Source organism: Mesoplodon densirostris, chromosome 10 (genome assembly GCF_025265405.1).
Source record: "Mesoplodon densirostris isolate mMesDen1 chromosome 10, mMesDen1 primary haplotype, whole genome shotgun sequence".
Taxonomy (NCBI): domain Eukaryota; kingdom Metazoa; phylum Chordata; class Mammalia; order Artiodactyla; family Ziphiidae; genus Mesoplodon; species Mesoplodon densirostris.
Window position 1 is genome coordinate 103,511,551 of NC_082670.1, and position 25,515 is coordinate 103,537,065.

Here is a 25,515-nt window from a genome sequence, read left to right on the forward strand (position 1 = left end):
GGCTCAGAGAGGTTAAATAGCAGGTTCAAGGCCACCCAGCTAGGAAGTGGAGGAGCCAGGATTTGATCTCACGTCTATCTGACTCCATAGCCTGAGGCCTTCTGCATGACCCTGTCTCCCCTGTGGCCACCATGCCCATCTCCTTCCGCCTCCCAGGTCGTCGCACTGGAGTTTACTTGCGTTAGACATAGGCCCTGCTGAAGCCAGCTTTGCACTTGTTAGATGGAGAGAGGAGATGCATTTTGGAACTCACCCAAGAAAAAGACACTTGAAATAAGTTTCCTCTGCAGCTCTTGCTGCCAAAGCGCACTGAACCCCGAAAGGGATCAGGCCTCTGCAGGACTCACATCAATGCTGCCCATTTGCCTGGGATTTGCAGCTGGCAGTGCACTTTCCAAGTCATTACCTCATAGGTGCTCACAGCAGCCCTGGGGTGGGTGTCCTGAACCTCCTTTTACAGATGAGGAAGCTAGAGGCTCAGGAAGGTAACAGGGTGTTCTCAAGGTCAGGTCCCCCTGTGGGTGTGACCTTGGATAAGTCATGTTTCCTCCGAGAGCCTCAGGTTCTTCATCTGCAAAGCTGATGATGGTGTTGGCTCCCCAGTGTTGCTCTGAGGGTTAAGGAAGAGAAAATGGGTGGGAAGGTCTAGCATAGAAGCTGACCTATGAGAGGCACTCCACAGCTGGTAGGTCTCCAGACAAAGCTAAGATCACAAACACGTAGAGAGTCAGGGTGAAGAAAAGCCAGGAGCCACAGCTCCTCAAGTCACCACCTGTGCAGACAGGGAGGCGGGCTGCAGCCGACAATGACAACCACACTGGTTTTTATTGCTTAATCCTCAACACATACTGTCTTATTGCATCCTCATCGTAAGCTGCAGGAGGTTTAGTACAATGTTCATCCCCATTTTACAGATGAGGAAACGGAGGCACAGACAGGTTAAGTAAATGGGAACCAAAGAGCAGTTTTTCAACAGAAAAGAAAAAACAACTCAAGTTCAGAGTATGACAGGTCTGTAAATTAACCCTCTTGCAAAAAAAAAAAAAAAAACCCCTCCAGAACATGCGTCCCCCCATTCCTCAACCCCTTTAGTTCTCACTTAGCGACTTTCTTTACATAGAGTTTATTGCTAGCTCTTTCCCACAGACTGAGGGTCAGGAACCCCTTGGAATCGTGGCCTCCCATCTGCCGGGCCAGTGCTGGAAGTGAAGCTGGGGGTCCCGGCATCCCTAATCTTTGCTAAGGCTTTGGAAGTGGGGAAACTCTGCTTCATATCAGGTGCACCCCTGACGCATGGCGCAGATGGCATCTGGTCAGCAAACATCATATTTCAAATATGCTACTGGAAGAACCCAGGCTGAGGGGAAAACTCCCCCTCAAGTCCCCCTCCCTCACCTGCTGCAAAGCCTGGTGGATTCCCCAGGGACCCCGTGTCGCTTGCAGCCGGGAGAGGGAAACTAGGAGATTGCTTCTTGCCTCCACTAAAAAGTCAGACACACAGATCCAAGCATTTCTCTCTGTGCCTCAGTTTCCTTTTCTCTAAAATGCAGGAAAAAAATAATAAAAGAAAGCAAACTGGCAGGGCTAGACTGGGGTGGAAGCTGCAAATCAACTGTTTGGGAGAGCAGCCAGCTTAAAATACATTTGTTTGTTTTGCTCAGAGCTTAAAATAAAGTTGAACTAAGAGCCAATGTTTAAAAATTGGGGAACTGTACAGAATCCAGATTTCTGGCTTCTCTTAAAATATGAGAAATGCTGCTCACCCCGGGGTTGGCTGGAGTGGGTGAGGCCATATAGATGGGCACCTGGTCAGCAGTTCGGCCCTCACCCCATCTGGCTTCGTGAAGGGCAGTGTCCTGCCTGGATTCAGGAGGTAAGAGAATGTATAACGCCTGGACCTCGATCTCTGGCAAGAGTCAGTGCCTTCCAGAGAGAGGAGTGGGTTTCTGGTATAAAACCTCTCCCAGGTATTTAACAAATACTTGTTATATGCCAGAGGTTGTTTTCAACATACCAGGTATAGTCCCAGGGGCTACACACATACCAAACAACTACTTAATTCTCATAACAACCTCGGGAAGCGAATGCTGTTGTTATCACATCTATTTTACAGAGAAGACACTGGCGCACACAGAGGTTAACTCACTTGCCCAAGGCCACGTGGCTAGTAAGTGGTGGCCTTGGAATTTGATTCCTGGCAGCCTGGCTCCCGAATCTGTGCTCTAACCACTGTGTGAAGCTACCCAACCCCTTTTCTGGGTCAGTGGCCAGTCCTGTGGCTTCATCCAGGTTTCCATGCCCCAGTACGAAAACGAAATCATCACCCCTCCCCCATTTCTCCTTCCCTCCTGGCCTATATTTATAACTTCCCTCCCTCATGTCAATCAACTCTAATCCTCTCCACACTCCTGTAAGGCACAGGAGCTACCATTATCTCCACTTTCAGATGAGGAATTTGAGGCACAGAGAGGTTGACTTGTCCAAGGTCCTGTAGCTGGAGGTAGCAGACCCAGACCATCTGGCTGCAGAGTCTGTACTCCTGGCACCCTTTATTCCCCCCACCCTCTCCCAACCATCCACGCTTTCCATTCATTTCTTCCCCCCTTCATTTCTTCACTCACCCATCCATCCAACACTCAACTCAAACCCCATGCTGGCCATGGGGACATGTATCAGGTGTATCGAGGCTGGGGAGGGGGGAGTGGGAAGGCGACACCCTGCTCCCAGAACAGGAACTGCCCATGACCACTCCCTTTGGGGCTGAGGCCAGTGGGAGAACTGGTTTCCAACTGACAGCCCCGGAGAGCTCAGGGGGAAGCAGTAGAGGGAAGCCGGTGGCACCTGGCAGCTTCCTGTAGGGCGAGTCCTCAGCAAGGCACTCAGGATTCAGGGAGACCCTGGCAGCCCTGAACCCATGCCCCAAACCCTATCCTTCACAGCTGAGCACTGACCAGCCTATCGGTCCTGGCTCTGCCACTGACCTACTCTGGGGCCCTGACAAGTGCCTTCCCCTTTGGGGGACTCAGTTTCCTCATCTGTAAAATAAGGGCATTAGACCACTGGAGGTCACAAACTGGCAGCTCAAAGGCCAGACCCTGCCCATGGATATATTTTGCTTAAATATCTGAAGAGTGTTTTTTTTTTTTTTAATAGACTTTTTGTTTTAGAACAGTTTTAGATTTACAAAAAATTTGCTAAGAATAGTACAGAGGGTTCCCACCTACCACACATCCAGTTCCCTTTATCATTAACAGCTTACATAACTATGGTGCATTTTTCACAATTAATGAATCAATACTGATATGCTAATATTAACTAAAGTCCATACTTGATTCACATTTCTTTAGTTTTCACCTAAAGTCCTTTTTCTGTTCCAGGATCCCATCCAGGATACCAGATTATATTTAGTCATCATGCTTCCTTAGGTGCCTCTTGGCTGTGATAGTTTTGCAGAATTTTTTAAAAAATTAAATTTGTATGCCTCAGAAGGAATGTTTGGGGTACCGGAAATATTCTGTATGTATTTTGATCAGGGTGGTGTAAATATGTGTAAAAATCATCAGATGGTACATTTGAGATGAGTGCCCTTTACCTGCTTTAATGTATGTGTATCATGCCTCAACAAAAAAACAAATGAATGACTCTCTCCAACTTGCCACAGTCCCCAGCACTCCCTGTTATCCCACTCAGAATCTATCCTTCTTTATTTCGTCTGCTTGGCATCTGTAGTTACCACATGGTATATAAATAAGTCTCTTCTAGTTTACTCATCTGTAAAATGGGTATCATGATATTTTCTACCTGATTAGGCTATGGTCAAGATTAATTGAAATAACATATATAAAGTTCTTAGCACAGTGCCTGGTGCATAGTAAGTGCTCAATAAATGGGAATCATAATAATTATCATTGCTCATGTAACATTTATATTATTAAAACAAGAACATAACTCTTCTTTCTCCTTAAAGCAAACTCCATCCTCTCTCTCCTCTCCCTCCTCAGCCTCCTCTTGTGTCTCCGTCCCTCCCTGCGAGGGAAGGCCCAAGCTCAGATGGCTAGAAGGTGGAGAGACAGAGGCAAGCCTTCAGAGGTGCTCCAGATCAGCTAAGGAACCAGGAGACCCCTGAGGGTGACCCCAGATCTGTCCCCAACATCCAAGGAAACCTTGGTGGAAGTTGAGGTCCCAATCCTTCCCTTCCTAAGGAGCCTCTTGGAAAACAAGGAGTTCTGCCCTCAAAAGCTGTATCCTGCCCCCCTCAGGGGTCTCCCTGGCCAAGGATCCCTGGGTACAGTGGGAAGCTGTGGGCTTTTGGAGGGGCACTGAGGAAATCATGGGGAGAAGATAGCCTCCCCCAGCTCTCTGCTGGCCCAGCATCTTGGGGGATGCCAGCTTCCCCTGTGTGGTGCCCCCAAATCTGTGCCCAGAAGCAACGAGGTCAGTAAACGATAGGTCTCATATGCTTTAGGGTGACCTCTTGCAAGCGGAAACCAAGCTCTAGGCAGGATGTGCTGAGGGGCGGCGAAGACCAATGAGGTTCACTGAGATGGTGAGGGAAGCAGAAAGAACAGGGACGGGGGGTTAGGAGGTCGGGGCTGAACCCTGTCTTGCCCTCTGACTTGCTGTGTGACTGCTGGCAGGTCCCTTTCCCTCTCCGAGCCTCCCTTTCCTCAAAACATCATCATCAACAACGACAACAACAATAATAGTAACAATAGTGATGATGGTGGTGGTGATAGTGGCTCCCGATTTAAGTATGAAGTACAGGATAAACCTTTTATATGTGAGGCATGATTTCATCCGTGCAAGTATCCCATGAAGTAGATCCTATAATTATCTCCACTTCACATATGAAAAAATGGGGGTCAGAGGGTCAAGAACTTGTCTGAGGCTTCCAGCTGAAAAGTTTGCAGACACAGGGTTCAAACCCCGGTCTGTCTGATTTGAAGTCTGAGGCCATAACCTAGATCATCTCCTTTGCAGTTGCACCTGTGAAATAGGCAAGATAGCCTAAAGAGTCTCTTAATTTTCCTTCCAGTGCTGATAAGGCACCCTCTGAAGGTGGGTCCCTTGTTCAGGGAGTAGCAGGGGGCAGTGGAGATGCTCAGAGCTACGGGGCTGCATCTACCATCTTCTTTGATCTTCATAACAGACTTAAGAAATAGGTCCCACTATCACCACTCCCATTTTACAGGGTGGGAAACTGAGGCACAGAGAGCAGAGGTAAATGTGCAAAGTCACACGGGTCTGGATTTGAACCTGGGCTATCTCACTCTCTCGCTCACGTTAGCAGCCCTCCGCAGGAAGGGTGCCCAGAGAGCTGAGTGAGGGCCAGAGACTGACCCCGTGGGGCTCCTCATCAACTTCCAAAGGGCGTGCCTGCCCTCCAGCCTCCCTCCTGGCCCAGCACTCACAGGCTTGCGGTCCCTCCCCTTGCACTAAGTTGCTTCCATCTCAGTGCCCCCCTTGCACTGGAGTCCCAGGCCCCCGAGGGGCCTAGCCAGTCCAGGGCTGCGGGCTGTGCCCGTGAACCACTCACCCATACCTGGGCTGGAGATGGTGGCAAATCCCCCGGTGTCCCCGCTGCATCCCAGGTCACGGACACAAACCCCCACTCTGACCTCTTGGCTTCAGCACCGACAGCGACCACAGAAGTCTGCAGCCTGTGGCTATACCCTGTGAGGTGGCCACGGTGCCTGGTCCAGCTGCCAGCAGGGCTGCCTCCCTCTCTGGTCTTGGGACCAGAGAGGGGGAGGCCAGGGTGGGGAGGGGCAGGGGAGCATGGCCGGCCTCCACAGCGCCTGTGCTCGGCAAAACAGTGCCACTGCCAAAAGCAGTGTGGGTGGTGGGCACTTCTCTGTGGCCCTGGCTTCCTCCTGGGCTACCGTTCACTTGAGGCTTCTGATCCTATCAGCAGTGCCCTGGCTCCAATCCTGGTTACCTGGAAGTCCTTTTGTTCTGAGGACTCCCTGTACAAGTCACTGGTATACAGTGGCCCTGGGAACGTCGGGAAAGGGCAGCCACCACATGTGCATCTGGCCAGACCCGAGCATAGAGCCTTCCAATGAAGCAGCCACGTGAGTGTGAGCACTGGGGAGAGGCCAGGCCAGGGGCAGTGGGGAGGGCCTGGACCAAACAGCCTGGATCTCGCCTCCTCCAGGAAGCCTCTCTAGACTAAAGGGAAAAAAGGTGACACAGTCCCCCACTCATCCTGTCTCGTGGCCCCATGACACTCCTTGCTTGTTCCCTTATAGCGTGCCCGATTCCCTTCTGTCCACTGACAGAGAACAGGAAAAAAACATGCCTGTTTCCTGTCGAATGGAGAGACAGACCTTCTCCAGCATCTCTGGAGAAGGAGCACTTCCACACGAGGGACTTCCCAGCTCCTGTAATCTTCCCCTTTGCATGCTGACGTTTGTTTTATTTTAAACATTTCAGGTGTAAGGAACTCGCCCTTGACTCTGTTTTTCCCTTTTACATGAACTGATATTTTGCTGATCACAAAGGCTCCTATTTGACAAACAGTAGAACATCTATGTCGCAAACATATTATTTCAACAACCTAGCGATTTCCTTCGCTTCTCAGCCTTTTGCTTTTTAAAAGGCAGTTTAAGTCACACAGGTACTAGATGAACACCTTCCTGTTGAACAAAGTCGGTTCAGGGACCACAGTGCTGGCAGTTCGCCTGGGGTGGCTCCTGGGTGGTGATGGGTTTCCCTCTGCTGCCCCTTCCCTAAGTAGCCCGACTGCTGCACGTGTCTGGCCTGTGCACCTTATTTTCCTGTTTTGTCTCTTGGCTGCAGCACTGCATGCTCTTCCAGCAGAAAAACTCCCTCCCCTGCCACCTCATAACTTGTACCCGTGGCCTCCTTGTGCTTCCCCTCCTCAACAAGTGCTCAGCACCCACTGTGGGTCAGGGACTAGGGAGACAGGGGTAAGAGGACTTGGACTCTGCTCAAGGAGCGCGAGAGGATCATGAAGACTCTGACGTTGATCCATGTGCTCAGAGAGGTTAGATCATTTCCTCTGGGTCACACAGCCAGGAGGGAATATAGGGCATGAAGGTCAGACTTCTTTGAGTTAAGGTCCAAGCAAGCTCCTTCCACTGCCCCACTCCTCCTAGGGAGTTAGGATCTAGTGAGAGAGTTGTAACTGAACAGCCAAGTAAAACACAATGGGATACATTCTACAACAGAGACCTATCTGAAGAGCTGCAGGGACAGAGGGTGAGTGGTTAAGTTTCATGGGGATGGAAGTCCTGTTGGGGATGTTTGAGGGGAGGTGAAAACTGAGCAGGGTCTTCAATTAAGCTAAAGAAATCAGATAACTCATGTGGTTAAAATTGTGTGTAAAGTAAAAGTCATAATGCCCTGAGTAAGGAGCACTGGGTTTATATATGCATAAAATGCCTGCGCACAAGGTGTGTGAACTGGGTGCCATCTCTGCTCTTGGTCACACAACAGGTAGTGAGGTCCCTGTCCCTGGAGGTAACCAGCAAGAAATTAAAAAGTTACCAGTCATTGGGTGGGGTTGTTGAGGAGTTCTTTGGTTCCTTCTAACAATAAGATGCTACAAGTTTTTATTGTTCTTCCCTAGTGAAGGGAAGGCAGCTCCCTTCTTAGTTCTCCCACTGATCCTGGGGAGGGTGCACCCTCGACCCCAGGCAGGCCAAGGCTGAGAGTGAGGCCTGAGGGAGCTCAGGAATGCCTGGGACCCCAGTGGCCTTCGACCCCACTGGACTCTGACGCAGCAAATAGTTTTGAGCAATTACCTACCAGGCCCTTGCATATTGGTTACCTCAGTAGCCCCCATGCCAGCCCCTGAGGCGGGGGGTGCTGCGCCCACTCTACAGACAGGCAAATTGAGGCACAGAGAGGAAAGGGCCCCACACTGAGTGACTGAAACTGTCTGGTCTTTCCAAGCCTGAGCATAGTGCTTCTGCTACTGCAGCTGCCAGCACCCAGCGAAGATAGACCAAGTGAAAGGAAAGACCCGGAGGGCACGACCCCTCCCAGGCCGGGCCCAGGGGATTGTGCTCTTGGCATCTGAGGTTGGGCATCTGGCCTGTCTGCATGATGCCAGGGGCCCAGCAAAGGGAGCAAGGCCTGCCATGCAATCAGCTGGTGGGGTTGGGGGCGTGGGGGAGAGAGTAGGCTGGGGTGGGCACGTGGCCTACAGGAGCACCTTTGGTCCTCATGACAACACTGTGACCTGTTTCTAGATCAGCCAGCTAAGGCCCAGAGAGGGGAGGTCACTTGCTCAAGGTCACCCAGCAGGGCCAGGTATGAACCCAACGTCCATGCTCTCTCTACCACGCCACGTGCCCACTCTACTTCCTACATATTTTCTTGTTTCATTCTCACCTTGGCGCAGTGCGGTGAGCAGAATTCCCCCAGAGACAGTGAAAAGGCACCAACAGTACCATCTCAAGGCTCAGGGTTAGACCTCACTCCACAGCAAGAGTCGCAGAGAAAGGCTGACTTGAATGCAGCCCATCCCTAGCCTTCCTGCCCACAAGCCCAGCATGAGTGCGCTAGTGGCTTCTGTTATGCATCTTCTTCTACTGCAGCTCCACTCTGAGAATAGAAATGTCCCTGGGACATTTACCTCCCTCCCCGAGAAGGGGTAAAACATTCTGCCCCCTGGACTTCAACCTGGGTGAGCGGATCCCGTAATACATTCAGCTGCACAAGTACTTGTCGGGTGCCAAGCACAGGACATGGCATGTGCGAGGCGCTGGGCGGTGTCCCCATGAAGATGCCTTTGCCTCCAGCATGCCGGAGGTGGCCTGGGTACCTGGAGATGGGTAGGGAGCATCTGATTGGCATTCTCAGAGCCTTTGAGGCGGGCAAGAAAAGAATGGGGTATGAGAATTTAGGGCACCTGTTGAGGCACAAGCTCAGACCTCTGGCTGGCTGCATGAGGTCAGAGCCTCCAGGAGCCTTGCCACGGTCGCCCTGAGCCACCAGGCCTGTGAGCAGTGGGAAGCAGTCGCCCCAGCTCACTCAGCGAGCTCCTGGCAGGGCAGGCCTATGGGCTAGGAGGTTTCTTCTGCCTGGCCAGACGCTGGACTCCCTGGAGGGCACCCCAAGAGCCACATGGAGCTCGCCAGAGCCCGTTTGGGCCAACAGCCTTGCTTGCAGGGGAGGAAACTGAAGCCCAGAGAGAGAAGAGGGAGCATGCCGACTGGGTGCCCAGCACTGCATGAGCCCTTTAAAGATGCCCCTCACTCTACTCGTAAAGTAGGAACCATCTCCACCTTGTACATGGGAAACTGAGACTGGAAAAGCGCAAGATTCACCTGGGATCACAGAGCTCAGACTGGCAGTGTTGGGACTCGACCCAGCACCCAGGCCTGCTTGTGCCTAGTCCAGGGCACTCCTACCCGGTCACGGTGCCTTTGGAAACGGATTCCTGGCTCTCAGTTCGAGCGAAGTGGGCACCTCCAATATTCAAGGTGGGGGAGCTTATTTTAAGAATGGAGATCAGACAAGAAGGTGGGGTCTACTACTGACCCCTCACTCTCCAGGGACCTGGGCTGGGGGTGCCATGGGGATGATGGGCTCAGGGTTCCCCTGCACTTCCTGTGTAGACAGAGGCCCAGGAGTGGGTCTCATCCCAGAATGACAGTTGAGTGACTGATGAGTTATCTGACCACGGAAAGAGCAGGTGAGGGTTCTCTTGTGGTCCTGGGAGCACTCATGTCCACCTGCAAGGAGACAAAGGCTTCCTTCCCGGGAAGGAAGCCTCTTCCCCTCACCTCTCGAAGATTATTGCTGGGAAGGACCCTGGTGGCCCCAGCACCCACCTGCCCAACAACAGCCAGGTGCATTCCTACCTGTCCTGTGGCCTTCCCCTGTGACCCCATCAACAGCTGGGACCGTGGCTTCCCATGTTCCTGGAGTCCAGTTCACAGTCAGGGCTGACCAAGGGCTTGGGTTCAAACCCACTTGCTCTTCATATAAGATAATGGCTGAGAGAGCCAGACTGGGGTTCGCTAAGGCCAAGTGTTCATGAGGGATCTACTGGAAGCTAAGGAGTCAGTGATGTTGAGGCCACTGTTCTTTTAGAAAATGATGTAAAATATTCTTTGAGCCTATTTCAGAAATGTGAATGAACCTGGAGCCCATTCAGAATCAGCTTCAAACAATTAGGAGGGTGTTGTGTGTCCCCCAAAAGGGATGTTGAAGTCCTAACTCCCAGTACCTGTGAACATGACCCTATTTGGAAATAGAGTCTTTTCAGAGGTAAGCAAGTTAAGAGAGGGTTATTAGGGTGAACTCTGCCCCTACAGGACTGGTGTCCTTATAAAGGGGAAATTTGGACACAGAGATAGACAAGCAGAGAGGGAAGACGATGTGAAGGTGGGGATGGGGTAATGCATCCACAAGCCAAGGATCACCAAGGACGATGAACCTTCCAACCACTAGAAGCTGCAGGGGAGGCCGGGAACAGAGTCTCCCTCACGGCCCTCAAAAGGAATCAACCCCGTGATGCCAGACTTCCAGTCTCCAGATCTGTGAGACGCTAAACGTCTGCTAATTTAAGCCACCCAGCTCATGGTGCTTTGTCACAAAAGCCCCAGCAAACTAACACAGGTGGCAAAGTGTTCCCAGTGTTTGTACGGTTCAGAGAAACTGATATGGTTCCAGTGGGAAGGGGCCCCGGGTCCTCACACCTGAGGCAACCGTTCCCACTGGGGCCACCGGGGGGCAGAGACCCACTGAGCAGCAGGTGACATTCCATGCCCTGAGATGTCCTCGCCCACTTAATCCTTCCAACAGTCTCAAGAGGGAGGGCTTCTCACTCCCATTTTAAAGACATAAAACTGCAGTGGCAGAAATTTAAACGCCTTGCCAAGGATTGCATGGTCAGGACCTGAAACCGGCAGGAAAGCCATGGAGCTTGGTCGTCTGCCGCGCCCACCTCCCCATACAGAACCTGTTTTGAGGAGTTTCCGGGACTTGGGGTGCGTTGCCCCAGCCTCTCTGCTCCATCCCTGGTATTGCAGACTCTTGGGCAGACTGGCCAGGGCATGGGCCCACGTTTTTCTCTGTTCTCTCATTGAGGAGAGCAGGATGCAAGGAAAGGATGAGATGTTGACGCATCCGCAAATACTTTAAAAGCCCTTATGTGTGCAAGTTTTCACCTTTCACACAGCACTTTCGCACGCATCGTTCCCCGGCTCCAGCACTGCCCCTCAGATGGGAATTACCGTCCACCTCTGAAGGACCTCTGCTTTGGCCACTGAGGAGCCAGCAGGCTCTGTGGGGGACAGTTCAGCCCTTCGTGGTCTCCCACAGGCTCCCGGAGGGCCTGCCCCACCCGCAGGCCTGGGGCTTGGGCCCAGCCCAGGCCTGGCCCCAGACTTGGAAATGCAGATGGCACCAAGTCAGATCGTAGGTGGTCCACTTCCCCCAACTTACACTGCATTTTGCTAAAAGCCTGGACTCTGGAGCCAGAACTCCCGGTTTCAAATCCTGGCTAGGGTAAGCTCCATGCTTCAGTTTCTCCTTCTATAAAATGGGGATAATGGGCGTGCCTGCCTCATGGGCTGTTGTGAAGGCTAAATGATTAGTGGTTTTTTTTTTTTTTTTTTTTTTTGGCGGTATGTGGGACTCTCACTGTTGGGGCCTCTCCCGTTGCGGAGCACAGGCTCCGGACGCACAGGCTCAGCGGCCACGGCTCACGGGCCCAGCCGCTCAATGGCATGTGGGATCTTCCCGGACTGGGGCACGAACCCACGTCCCCTGCATCGGCAGGCGGACTCTCAACCACTGCGCCACCAGGGAAGCCCTAGTGTTTTTTTAAAGCACTTAGAGTAGGGCCTGGCACATAGCCAGCACCACAGTTAAGTGACTGCTCTCATTATTGCTGTTGCTGTTTTTGTTATCAGTTCATTCAGCCAGCATGGACTGAGGGCCGTACGCGTGGAGTCAGATGGATGAGGTTCAAATCCCACCTCTACTACTAACTCGCTGAGCAACCCTGGGCATTTCACTTCACCACTCTGTGCCTTGGTCCCCTCCCTCTTCTGTGAAATGGAGGTAATAAACGTACACATATCACAGGCTGGTGGTGAGGCTGAGGGGCTCGGCCCAATGTCTGGCTCACAGCCAGTAAGTGCTTAGTAAATCCTAGGTACTATTATTACCATCAATATCAGAGTTACTGTGATTCCTGCCGGCTCAGGCCAGGCCCTCCACAGCTGCCCTGGGAGAAACTCTCGCCATCACCTTGGACAGATCCATTAGCGTTTGGGGCCCGGCCAGCCCCTCCTGTGCCTTCCCTGGAGTCTCCCTGCCCATCCCCAGCACTCCAGCCCTAGAACCTCAACCCAGCCCTTCCCTGCATGCCTGCCACCCCCCAGTCCTCTCCCAGCTGCAGACGGATGTTTTCCTAACATTCATCAGATTGCTAGAGCCCTCCAACAGCTTTGCCGCTGCACACAGACTGCAATTCCAACTCCTCATGGGGGCCCTCTCGGTCCGGCCCCAACAATCCTGGCAGAGGGGTAACCCTCTGCCTGCGTCGCCTACGTGGGGCCCTCACTCACCCCTCCCCAGCCCACTGCCTTCCTTGCTCTTCCTCAACCCCACCAGGGCCACTTGCTCCTTGCCCCCATCCCCATCCGCCTGGAATGCTCTCCCCACCACCCTGACCTCTGCATGGCTGGCTGCTTCTCCCATCGGGACCTCTGGTCAGAAGTCCCCTCCTCAGGGACTGCCCGCCGTTCCCCACCTTGCAGCCCTGTTTTGTTTTCTTCACAGTGCTTACCATGCCTGGAAGCCATCTTCTACATTTATTTGGTCACCTGTATGAGGACCGGGTCTCATGTGCTTCATACTCAAAGGCACCCCAGGGGTGAATCAGAGTGTAACAGAGACTGCACATAGAGGATGCTCAGTAAACACTCATAAACAGATAAACAGGTGGCCAAGCCCTGGCTCCAAGCATCCTTTAGGGAAGAGCTAATGCACCTTTGTTGTTATATAATAAAAGAGGTGGAACCCCAATGGTGAAAATTCCACTACGTTTTTGCCAACCATAAGCCTGGGAAGCCTTTCAACCCACCTCGGGAGGAGGAGGGGGCTGTCACCTCTTTTTCCCCCGTAATGGCTCATAGATGGCTCTCCTCAACCTCCTTCCCCACCCACGCCTGTCAAAAGCTGCTGGGTTTAGACGCCAGTGTTTCTGTTCCAAATTATCGATTGTTTAATATTCAAGAGATGGCATTAAATAAATATGTGCACAATTATGTAATGTGTTTGGAAACAATCTGGTTAGTCCCAAGAAACAAAACTTCAGCATGGTAAGAGATCTGGGTGATCTCTGAGGGCTGAGGAGAGGCACGCAGCTGGTCTGCCTGTCTGCTTCCTCCCCTATTTGGGTCTGGAGTCACTCATCTTTCTTGATGCCGGCAGGGTAGGGTAATAGAAAGTGAGTTCAGAATCTCTGAGTTGCACCCTGGCTCTCCCAGCTCCTGGCTGAAAGTTACTTCTCTCTGGGTCTCAGCGTTCTCACCTGTGAAAGGGCTGATGACACCTTCTGGGAAGGTCAGATGAAATCCTGACTCTGAGCTCTAGCTCAGAGGCTGTTCTTTCGGAAGGTAAGTTGCTTCTGATGCTCAAAGATGAGCAGTGTGACCTCTGTTCCCTGACAGGGGTGGGTCTGGGGGAGCAGGCACGGACTCTGAGGTTCTTAGATATATAACGCAGGGCGGATCAAGCAAGGCAATAACAGAGGCCCAAAGAAAGGGCTTTGGGAGAACAGAGGAAGATGTGGTTAATCCCAGCTAGGAGCCAGAGAAATCTCACAGAGCTGCAATATGGGCTGGCTCTGGAAGGCTAAGCGGCATTTTGACCCCAGAGAGAGGGCTGTCCCATTTAACTAACATGCACTAGGCAACCAGCATTTATTGAGCACCTACTATGTTCCAGCTACTCTTCCAAGCACTTTACATGGATTACCTTTGCTTTGACCTTGACAAGAGGGAGATGCTGCTGCCACCCCATTGTATTGACTAGGGACCTGAGACTCAGTTCAGTGTGTGCAGCGATGCTGCCTTCCTTCTACGCTTCCTAGCTGTGCTCCCTATTCCAACGCAAAGACACCTGGGGGGATTTCCCCACACCTGCACAATGGTGCATAAATAATTCAAGTGTCCCCGCTAGAATGGCAGAAGGAAGGCAGCTGCTGTCAAACACTGTTTTCCTGCTTATCAGACCCTCCATCAGCACCCCCTGCAAGGCTGCTCTCTTCCCAGATCTTCCCCATCTCCAGCTCCAGCAAAACCCCAGTCTCCAACTCACCCCTCCACGTCTTCTGGTTAAATGAAAGGCGTCAGGGTTTGGAAAATAGGGCCCATGTCTTGCCAGCTCTGGGGACTGGGTGACGAAGTTCAGCTCTGGAAAAGGGGAGATGGCATTGGTTAGGGGTGGGTGACCCAGTGGGGACTCAAGTCAGCAAGGAGTAGGAAGGGAACAGTGGTGTGGAGCGTCCCCTGTGTGCCGGCACTGGGCTAGTGCCCGGGTCAGGTGGGGTGGAGATGGAAGAGAAGCAGGGGAACGCTGCCGCTGCCTTCCCCGTCAAGACCTGCCTGGGTGGGCCTCACCCCTCCCAGGCCCCGTCTCAGGGGAGCTAGTCTACTGCCAGCAGGGTGTCAAGGTGGGGTCTCCCTGTCCTCTATCTGCTGTCTGGTGTGGCCTGCAAGGGCAGAGGGAGTGAGGCAGAGTGGTCATGGGCATGTGCTCTGGAGAGACAGAGGCCCTGGGGCTCGTGGCTGGACCTTTCCAAGCCTCTGTCTCCCCATCTGCAGGATAGGATAATAATATCTATTTTTACATGCACTTGTGTGTATGTGCGTGTGTGTGTGTGCAGTTTTATCATGTGTGTAGTGTTATGTAGCCACAATCACAATCAAGATACAGAACTTTTTGTCACCACAAGCTTCCTTGGGCTGTCCCATTATAGTCACCACCTCCCCCCACCGTGCCACCTGCATCCCTAACTCCTGGCTATCCCTAACTCCTGGCTATCATGAATCTGTTCTCTAATAATGTTGCTTTTTTAATGATATCTATAAATGGAATCATGCTATGTGTGACCTTCTGGGATGGGCTTTTTTCACTCAGCACAATTCAGTGGAGATTCATCAGGTTGTTGTGTGTATAGACAGTTCAATCCTTTTTATGGGTGAGTACCACTCCATGATGTGGGTGGACCATAGGTAGCTTAATCATCTATTAAAGGACATCTGGGTTATCTCCAATTTTTGGCAATTATTAGTAAAGCTACTATAACCTTGTGTACAGGGTTTTTGTGTGAACATAAGTTTACATTTATTTGGGATAAATGCACAATAGGACAATTATTGGGTCACATGGTAGTTGTATATTTAGTTGTTTTTTTTTTAAAGAAACTTCCAAATGGTTTTATAGTACCATTTTACATTCCTGCCTATGATGTATGAGTGAACCAGTTTTTCTGCATCCTCACCAGCATTTGGTGTTATTTTTTATTTTAGCTGTTCTGACAGGTGTGTAATTATATCTCACTGTGGTTTTAATTTGCCTATCTTTAATGACTAATGACGTTGAACAGCTTTTCATGTGCTTATTTGCCATCTGTATATTCTCTTCATAGAAATTTCTCTTCATGATTTTTGTCCACTTTCTAATTAGATTGTTTGATTTCTTTTTATGGTTGAGTTTGGAGAGTTTTTTATACATATCAGATACCAGTACTTTGTCAGATTTTGTGGTTTGCAAATATTTTCTCCCAGTTGGTAGCTTGTCTTCATCTTTTTAACAGGGTTTTTTTGTTTGTTTGTTTTTGTGGATCATGAGCTTTTAACTTTGGTTAAGTCCAATTTATCATTTTTTTTCTTTTATGGATCATGCTTTGGTGTCAAGCTTAAGAACTCTTTGCCTAGCCCTAGATCCTGGAGATTTTCCTCTTACATTTTTCCCCTAAAAGTTTTATAGTTTTACATTTTATAGTTAAGACCATGATCCATTTTGAGTTAATTTTTTTTTTTTTTTTTCTCACTGTTGTGGCCTCTCCCGTTGCGGAGCACAGGCTCCGGACGCGCAGGCTCAGCAGCCATGGCTCACGGGCCTAGCCGCTCCGCGGCATGTGGGATCTTCCCAGACTGGGGCACGAACCCATGTTCCCTGCATCGGCAGGCGGATTCTCAACCACTGCGCCACCAGGGAAGCCCTTGAGTTAATTTTTGTATAAGGCATAAGACTTAGATAGGTTTTTGTTTGTTTGTTTGTTTTGTTTATGGATGTCCTATTGCTTCAGCACTATTTATTGAAAAGGTTATCATCTTTCCTCCATTGAACTGCTTTTGTACCTTGGTCAAAAGTCAGTTGGCCTTATTTGTGTGGGTGTACTTCTGGGTCCTTTATTCCATCCCATTGCTCTATGTGTCATCTCTCTGTTGATACCACAAAGTCTTGATTTCTATACAATAAATCTTAAAATCAGGTAGACTGACTCTTCTTACTTATTCTTTTTCAAGACCGTTTCAGCTATTCTAGCTCCTTTGCTGTTCCATATAAATTTTAGAATAATCTTTTCTACATCTACAAAAATTTTGGGGGATCTTGGTAGGAATTGCAGAGAACTGACATCTTTACTATGGTGAGTCTTCCAATCCATGAACATATATGTTGCTTCATTTATTTAGATATGTAAAAAATTTTTTTCATCAGTTTTTTTGTAGTTTTCAGCATACAAATCTCGTACATGTCTTGTTAAATTTACACCTAAGTATTTCATTTTTGAGTGATTGTAAATGGCGCTGCATTTTTAATTATTGTGCCCACATGTTCATTGCTAGTATACAGAAATACAATAGATTTTTGTGTGTTTATCTTGTACCCTATGACCTTCCTGAAATCACTTATTACTTCTAGGAGGTTTTTTTTTCTTTAATAGATTCTTTTGGATTTTTCATGTAGACGATGAAGTTAGCTGCAAATACGGACAGTTTATTTCTTCCTTTCCAATCCGTACTCCTTTTCTTGTCTTGTTGCATTGGCTAGAACTTCCAGCATGATTTGAATATAAGTGGTGAGAGCTAACATCTTGCCTTATTCCAAATTTTAGGAGAAACCATTCAGTCTTTAACCATTAAGATAATATTACCTGTAGTTTTTTGTAGATGTTCTTTATCAAGTTGAACAAATTCCCCTCTATTCCTGTTTCTGAACATTATACCATGAATGGCTGTTGAATTTTATCAGATGTTTTTCCCGCATTGATGGGTTTATCATGTGATTTTTCTTTAGACCATTAACATGGTGAATTATACTAACTGATTTTTAAATGTTGAACCAACCTTGCATTCCTGGAATAAAACCTATTTGTTCATGATGCATAATTGCTTTTACACATTGCTGAATTTTATTTGCTAATGTTTTATTAAAGATTTTCGTATTATATTGATGAGGGATGTTGGCCTGTAGTTTTTCTTTTTGGTATTGTCTTTGTCTGGTTTTGATATCAGGGTCATTCTAGCTTCATAAGATAAATTGGAAAGTGTTCCTTCCTCTTCTGCTTACTGGAGAACATTGTGTAGAGTTGGTGTTAATTTTTTAAGCATTTGGTAAAATTCTCCAGTGAAACTATCTGGTCCGGGGATTTCTTTTTAGGGTATTTAAAAATTAAAAATTAGGGCTTCCCTGGTGGTGCAGTGGTTGAGAGTCTGCCTGCTGATGCAGGGGACACGGGTTCGTGCCCCGGTCCGGGAGGATCCCACATGCCGCGGAGCGGCTAGGCCCGTGAGCCGTGGCCGCTGAGCCTGCGCATCCGGAGCCTGTGCTCCACAACGGGAGAGGCCACAACAGTGAGAGGCCCGCGTACTGCAAAAAAAATAAATAAAATTAAAATTCCTCAATAATTATAGTGCTATTCAAATTATCTATTTCATGTGGGTGAACTGTAGTAGTTTGCATTTTTTGAGGAACTGGTCCATTTCATTTAGGTTGTCAAATTTATGTGCGTAGAGTTATTCATAGTATTCCCTTACCATCCAATTGTGTACTTGCGAGGTCTATAGTGATATCATATTTCATTTCTAATTTTGGTAATTTCTCTCTTTCCTTCTCTTTCTTTCTCTCTCCCTGTTAGTCTTGCTAAAGTTTTGTCAATGTTGTTGATATTTTCAAAGACTCAGCTCTTTGTTCCACTGCTTCTTCTCTATTCATTTTCTGTTCTCAATTTTATTGATTTCTGCTCTTTATTATTTCCTTCCTCCTGCTTGATTTGGGTTTATTTGGCTCTTCCTTTTTTATTTTGTCAAGATGGAGCTTAGATTATTGATTTGAGGCTTTTCTCTTTGCTAATTATGCATTTAGTACTATAAATTTCTGTCTCAGTGCTGCTTTAGGTATGTCACACACATTCTGATACGTTGTATTTTTATTTCAATTCAGTTCAATATATTTTAAAATTTTTCATTTAGACTTTATCATTGACCCATGGATTATTTAGATGTGTATTATTTAGCTTCCAAGTGGCTGGAGATTTCTCTGTTATCTTTCTGTTATTGATTTCTTGTTCGATTTTACTGTAATTGGAGAACACATTCTCTTTGATTTAAATTCTAATTTTGCTGAAGTTTATGTCCCAGAATATGGTCTATCGCAGTGTATGTTCTCTGGACACTTGAAAAGAATGTGTTCTATAAATGTTGATTTGATCCTGTTGGTTTACGGTGTTGTTGAGTTCTTCTATATCCTTGTTCTGATATTCTGTCTAATTGCTCTATCAATTATTGAGAGAGGGGTGTTGAAGTCTCCAACTATAATTGTGGCCAGTTCCATCACTGTTTGCTTCACATATTTTATAGCTCTGTTGTTTGGTGCATATACATTTAGGATTGCTATATCTTCTTGGTGGCTTGACTCTTTTACCATTATATAATATTCCTTTCTTACTCTAGTACTTTTCTTTGCTCTGAAGTCTACTTTTTCTGATATTAATATAGCTACACCTATTTTCTTTTGATTAATGTTGGTATGATATACATTTTGTCTATTCTTTTACTTTCAGCCTGCCTGTTTTATTATATTTGAAGTGAGTTTCTTGTAGATAGTGTATAGTCAGGTCATGTTTTTCAAGCCACTCTGTCAATATCAGTCTTTTAATTGGTGTATTTAAACCATTTACATTTAATGTAATTATTGATATGTTAAAGTTTAAGTCTGCAATTTTAATTTTTGTTTGCTACTTGTTCTTTCTACATCACTTAAAACTACATCAGAAAGTGTTATAATTTTTGCTTCAATTGTCAAATATAATTTGGAAAACTCAAGAAGAGAAAGAAAGGGTCAATTGCATTTACCCATATTGTTGCTTACCATATTTTTTTTGCTTCCTGATGTTCCAAGATTCATTTTTTATTGTTTATTTTCTGTTTAGAAAACTTCTTTTAGCATTCTTTTAGGGTAGGTATTCTGGCAACAAATTCTCTCAGTTTTTCTTCATCTGAGACTGTCTTGATTTCCCCTTCACTCTTGAAGAATATTTTTGCCAGATATAGGATTCTGAGTTGACAGTTCTTTCCTTTCAGCATTTGAAAAATGTTGTGCCACTTCCTTCTGGCCTCCATGGTTTCCAATGAGAAATTCACTGTCACTTGAATTGTTTCCCCCTTATAGATGAGGTGTCACTTCTCTCTCACTGCTTTCAAGACTTCTGTTTTGTTTTTAGTTTTCAGAAGTTTACCTATTTTTTACCTTGGTGTGGATTTTGTTGAGTTTATTCTCTTTGGAATTTTGCTCAGCTTCACGAATCTGTAGGTTTATGTTATTTGCCAAATTTGGGAAGTTTTCAGCCACTATTTCTTCAAGTATTTTTTCAGTTTTACTTCCTTTCTTATCTTCTTCCAGGAGTCCAATGACATAAACATGAGATCTTTTGTTACAATCTCACAGGTCCCTGAGGCTGTGTTGACTTATTTATCTTGTGTCTGTTTTCTCTTGGTTATTCAGATTAGGTAATTTCTATTGTCCTATATTCTGGTTCAGTGATTCTTTCCTCTGTCCCCTCTGGCTTGCAGTAAAGCACATCCATTGAATTTTTCTTTAAAATCTCAGTTATCATATATTTCCGTCGAAAATTTCTATTTGGTTCTTCTCTATGCTTCTGTTTCTTTGCTGACACACTCTATTTTTTTAAATTTGTTTCAAGTGTGTTCATAGCTGTTTCCTGGAGCATTTTTATGATGGCTGCTTTAAAATCTTTGTCAGATAATTTCAACATCTCTGTCATCTTGGCGTTGGCTTCTATTGATTGCCTTTTTTCATTCAGTTTGAGATCTTCCTAGCTCTTGTTATACGTGAATTTCTACAGAAACTTGGGCATTTGGGGTATTATGTTATGAGACTCTGGATCTCATTTAAACCTTCTGTTTCAGCTGGCTTCCTCTGACACTACTCCAGCAGAGAAAGGGGGTTGTTTGGGAAATCCAGCTCCCCATCAGGCTCCCACTGATACCTCCATGGCTGGGAGGTACAGGAGTGCCTTGTTACTGCTCCCAGTGTGGTCCCTCCACTATCATGACAGGGACTGGGGTGAGGTCTTGTCACCACCCAGTGGGGAATGAAAATCCTGGCTCCCTACTTGGCCTTATCTGACACCACTCCCGTGGGGGACTTGGGATGCTTCATTACAGTCTGGTGAAGGGGGAAATCTAATCTCCCCACTGGATCTTTGCTGGTGGGGGTGGAGCCACAATGTTTTCTATGGTGTTTAGTTAGAGTAGAGCAGTTTTTGCCTAAAAGTGTCTGTTCTGCTAGGCTGCCCCTTTCCTGCTTCTTTAGCTAGAGAGACCAGGTTTCTGTTGGGGCATTTTTTTGCCTGCCCATTGGCATTTCCTCATTTCTGGCTTCTTCAGCTCCAACTCTGGGCTATATGAGGCAAAAAGAAAACTCACCAGGAACTCACTGCTATGCTGTTTCTTGGGTGCCCAGGTCCCAAGAAGCAGGTCTATCTTCTCTCTATCTTTTAGAATTTTCTTATGTTTATTTTATATAGAATGTCTAGGGTTCTCAGTTGCACCTAGGGACAAGTACCTTTAATCCACCATCCCGGAAGCGGGAGCCCACCTGAAGCCCTCTTAACATGTGCTTTCCAGCTCCCTGGAGTTTTCCAGAATCACCTCTATCTTCTTAACACAGCTAAACAAATCAGATTTGCTAAGATGCCTGTCATTTCCCATGGGCTCCCAGCTTTCTACCTGACCCAGGTGAATGCCTACCTGTCCAGCCAAGGACCAGAAGAACTCTGGGCTTTTAGAAGGCCTTTTCCTTTCAAAGCTGTAGGTGGTAATGGGTGACCTGGAGCAGAGCCCCAAGGATGCCGATTTGTTAAAACTAGAAATCCTGTTGGGCATCTCTTTCAGGGTCTCTAGGTCTAACCTTCTGAGGTCTCTTCAGGGGAATACAGGGATCTGGGCAGTGTCGCTAATCAAAAATGGCTTAAGGGCTTCCCTGGTGGTGCAGTGGTTGAGAGTCCGCCTGCTGATGCAGGGTACATGGGTTTGTGCCCCGGTCCGGGAAGATCCCACATGCCGCGGAGCGGCTAGGCCCGTGAGCCATGGCCGCTGAGCCTGAGCATCCGGAGCCTGTGCTCCACAACGGGAGAGACCACAACAGTGAGAGGCCCACGTACCGTAAAAAAAAAAAAAAGGCTTAAGCCAGGATGTGAAATTTCATAACTTTGCCTCATTCCCCACCACAGCTGGTTCCTCTTGCCTGGGCTGTGCATTACCTTTCACAAAAGGCTCTCAAGTCTGTACCTTATTTCCTTCCCTCCCCAGCTCTGGGAGGCAGGAAGCTCCCACCACCCTTTATGTGTAAAGTGCCTGGCTTCTAGAGGTCAGTGAGCTATCCAAGGCCACTTAGTTCCACACTGGCAGAGCTAGAATCACACCCAGGTCTTGTCACTCTGGCACCAAGGTCATTTTCGAGGCCTCAAATCATCTCTGTATTTTTTATCTAGGTCAAAATGGTTCTCAAAGTGTGGTCCACATGCCCGTGAGGGTTCCCAAAATGCTTACATGGGGGGCTGAGAGATCGAAACCATCTTCCTAATAACATTTAGATGTTATTTACCACCTTCACCTGTTGATATTTGCACTGCTGGTGCAAAAACTGCTGGTGCCCTAGCATGAATCAAGGGAGTGGCACCAAATTGTACTAGTCGTCATCCTATTCTTCATCACCACACGCAGGCGGTAAAAAAATGCCAGCTTCACTAAGGAATGTCCCGGATGAAGCAGTAAAAATGATTAATTTTATTAACTCTCAACATGGGAACACGGAATGGGAAATATATGCATCAAGCATTCTGCTGTAACCCAAGTATGATGGGTGTTGGAGGAGAGGCTCTCCTATGAGCATTGAGCTGTGAGCTGAACTTGCCTCTGTTTTCATTTTTACATAAAAGAACAACTGACAGACACACAATAGTTATTCAGACTTGGGTATCTGGCAGACGTTTTCTCAAAAATGAACAGAGTGAGCCTATCATTTCAAGGAAAACAACTGACAGTATTTGTTGCCAATGATAAGATTTGAGCTTCCAAAGTGAAGATTAGAATTTTGGAAGACTTGTATGTGCCATCATGAACTAGACAGTTCCCAATACTTAGAGATGTTCCTGATGAGGTCAGTGCTAAGATAACAAATGTGACATTTTATGATATTGTATAATGAAATATGCAAACATTTAAAAGATCTGCATAACTCAATGAGCCAATATTTTCTAAATGACCAGTGCAGGATGTTGCAAAACCATGCCTAGGTAAAAACATTTATCAAAGTGAAAGAAAAAAATGGATTATAATGTACAATATGAAAAGTTCATTGTCATGGCTTCAGATTCTTCATTGCAACTAATTTTTAAAATGCTGTCTGTTCTGGGCTGAATTGTGTCCCTCCCAAAGTTCATATCTTGAAGTCTTAACCTCCCAGTACCTCAGAATGTGACTGTACTTGGAGATAGGGCCTTTTAAAGAGGTGATTAAGCTAAAATGAGGACATTAAATGGGCCCTAATCCAAACTGACTAGTGTCTTTATAAGAAGAGGAAATTTGGACACAGAGAGAGATACCAGGGATGGGCACACAAGAGGAAGGACCCTGTGAGGATATAGCGAGAAAACAGCCATCTGCAAGCCAAGGATATAGAGGCCAGCGTGCCTTGATCTTGGACTTCTAAGTGCCACAACTATGACAAAATACATTTCTGTTGTTGAAGTCATTCAGTGTGTGGTATTTTGTTATGGCAGCCTTGTAACCGAGCAGGACTCTGTGGGGCCTTCTTGCGGACAGACTCCCCCACCATGTCCCCCCACCTCTTGTTTATAAAAAAGTTTTAGCTTCTTAGGCCTTCTCTGAGTTCCAAGAGCAAATTTAATCAGAGAAGTGAGAAAATGCAGTAACAAAGGAAAACAATCAAGCAAGACAAAATAATAATAGCTTAGCCATAAAACAAAGTCAAGGACCTTTAGTTCTCCTTCAAGGGCTCTAGGTAATCTCTTGAGCCATATCCTTGAGTTGTTTTGTGGATACTAAAATCCCCTCCAGGTAGAAGAAGCTAACTGAATGCTGACCACCACCATGTAGACCCCAGACCGACTGAAACCAGAAGGATGATGATGTTAACTCCTGAAAAGCCACCCTATTACCTCACTACCAACCAATCAGAAGAATGTCTACAAGCTGATCAAGTACCCTACAACCCTCACCCCTAATGTTGCCTTTCAAAACTCTTCCCCAAGAGCCATTGAGGAGTTCAGGTCTTTTGAACACGAGCTGCCTATTCTCCTTGTTTGGCCCCATGTTGGGTGCCTTGCAGTAAATGCTATACTTGCCTTTACCACAACCTGGTGTCAACAGATTGGCCTTATGTGCGTGGATGAGTGGGTCCAAGTTTGGCTGAATAACAGCCCTAGCAAACTAATACGCTATCACTTGTTGAGTTTGGGTGTAGTATCAAAGAAGGATATCAACAATTATCTGAACGGCTATTAGAATCCTCCTCCCTTTCCCACAACATATCTCTGTGAGGCTGGAATTTCTTCAAACACAGTAACCCAAACATCATATGGCAACAGATTGAATGCTGAAGCAGATGAGAATCCAGCTGTCTTCAATTAAGTCATTAAAAAGACTTGCAAAAACATAAAACAACACTACTCTTCTAGGTTTTTTTTTTTTTTGGAAAATATAGTTATTTTTCATAAAGTATGTTACCATAATGGATTTATTATTGTTATTTTTAAAAGAATTAATACATAAGTATTATTACAATCTCAGTTTTGACTTCAAATATGGTAAACATGAAGAGATAATATTCACATAAGCACAACTCTTTGGCGTCCTCAATCATTTTTAAGAATGTAAAGCATCCTGAGAGAGAAAGTTTGAGAATGGCTGATTGAGGTCAGAATTTCCCCAACCTGGGTCAATCAAATATGACTGTCAAGATGATTACTATCTGTCCTTTAATCAATCTTATTTTTTCTTAATAGCTTGCCTTATTAAAACTTAAACATATTTATTTAAAAAGGAAAACCAGTGCCACTCACCACAAATAAAAGATGACCACAACAGAAAAATTATAACAGGATGTCCTGATGTTTAGTGGATTCTATTGCCTGCCTGAGGCCCTGAGTCCAAAGTTGGCTTGCTCTCTGCCTACAGTCTAGCCAGTGTTCAGGCAGGGAGGGGGCCATAATTAAAGACACACTAGTTCCAGACAGAACCTTTTGCCTTGAGGTAACCTGGAAGACTGAAGGAGAACTGGAAACAGATGAGTTTTCTCACCAGGTGATGGGCTGTTATTTCATACCACCTAGTATCCTCTTAGGTACCATCAGGGGTATACACTCCACACTTAGGGATGCTCATATTTAATGGCACCGAGGCTAAAGAGGGAGGGACAGTGATTCCCTTCACAATCAGTGCTTCTGCCTCCTTGAAGGTGGGCAGGGGAGAGGGTTCTACTCTTGCTCCCAAGCCCAAGACAATGACCTTGGCAGCTGAGCTTGAGAGATGAGAAATGGCGCATTCTAGTTCAGGCAAGCCCACGAGACATTCTGTGTAGTAGCCCTCCTCCAAAACCAAATCAGTTCATGGCCTGTGGACACCTCAACTCAAGCTGTGTGTGCCCCACTCTGGATTCTACCCCCTCCCACATCTGTTTTAACCTCGTGTGTTCCCTTTCTAGGTGATGGCGCCATGGCCAAGAATGTTGCCAGCAACAGTGATTGCAACAGCTGCTCTGGAAACAACTCACATGTTCACCAGAAGGAGAACAAATCAACAAGAGTGCAATATCTTCATGCCTCGGAATACTATACAGCCATACAAATGCACCAACTCCAGCTGCAGCAACCACGTGGATGAATCAGAGGAACCCAGTGTTGCCGGAAAGAAGCAAGACTCAAAAGGTTCCATACGGCGCAATGACATTTTAAAGAACTAAAGCAAAAGC

The 25,515-nt window shown here is 47.0% G+C and overlaps 1 protein-coding gene across 7 annotated transcripts in view; it reads right to left on the reverse strand.

Annotated features, from left to right (window-relative positions):
• The window catches only part of ATP2B2 (ATPase plasma membrane Ca2+ transporting 2), a 207,597-nt gene that overhangs the window by 175,121 nt on the left and 6,961 nt on the right, over nt 1-25,515 (reverse strand). For 5 of the 7 annotated variants that reach the window (XM_060111354.1, XM_060111350.1, XM_060111351.1 and 2 more), the window contains exon 2: nt 14,311-14,405. The exons of the other annotated variants lie outside the window; for them this stretch is intronic. The gene's annotated coding sequence lies outside the window, so the exon portion shown is untranslated. The remainder of the gene's footprint in view (nt 1-14,310; nt 14,406-25,515) is intronic. 7 annotated transcript variants of the gene reach the window in all.